This window comes from Rhinopithecus roxellana, chromosome 10, assembly GCF_007565055.1.
Source record: "Rhinopithecus roxellana isolate Shanxi Qingling chromosome 10, ASM756505v1, whole genome shotgun sequence".
Classification (NCBI taxonomy): Eukaryota; Metazoa; Chordata; class Mammalia; order Primates; family Cercopithecidae; genus Rhinopithecus; species Rhinopithecus roxellana.
This window is the reverse complement of record NC_044558.1, coordinates 98244142-98244527: the sequence shown is the minus strand read 5'-3', so window position 1 is coordinate 98244527 and position 386 is coordinate 98244142.

Here is a 386-nt window from a genome sequence, read left to right as displayed (position 1 = left end):
TTAGTATATAATTGGTGGTCAATGTTTTAAGATGAGAAAGTAACATTTAGGAACGTAATGGTGGGACCTCCGTGAAACGACAAATTCATTTTGGAGAAAGCTTTAAAAAAACGCAAACCACAAACCTCTGCCATTTGTCAGCTTTAAGTCTACGGAACTGCAAGCAAAATAAAGACTGGTGGAACTTTGCTTCTGACTGACCCCTACAGTCCCAAATATTTTCTTGGCCTTTACAAAGCCCTCAGGCATCGTCACATGCAGTACTGAAAAGCCTTTTCTCGATACTCAACACAGCCCAGCCCAGCCCAGCCCAGCCCACGTGGATTCCTCGCCTGGCTGCTTCCGCTTCCATTCTGTCCCCTGCCATTTCCCATTCGGCGCCTCAA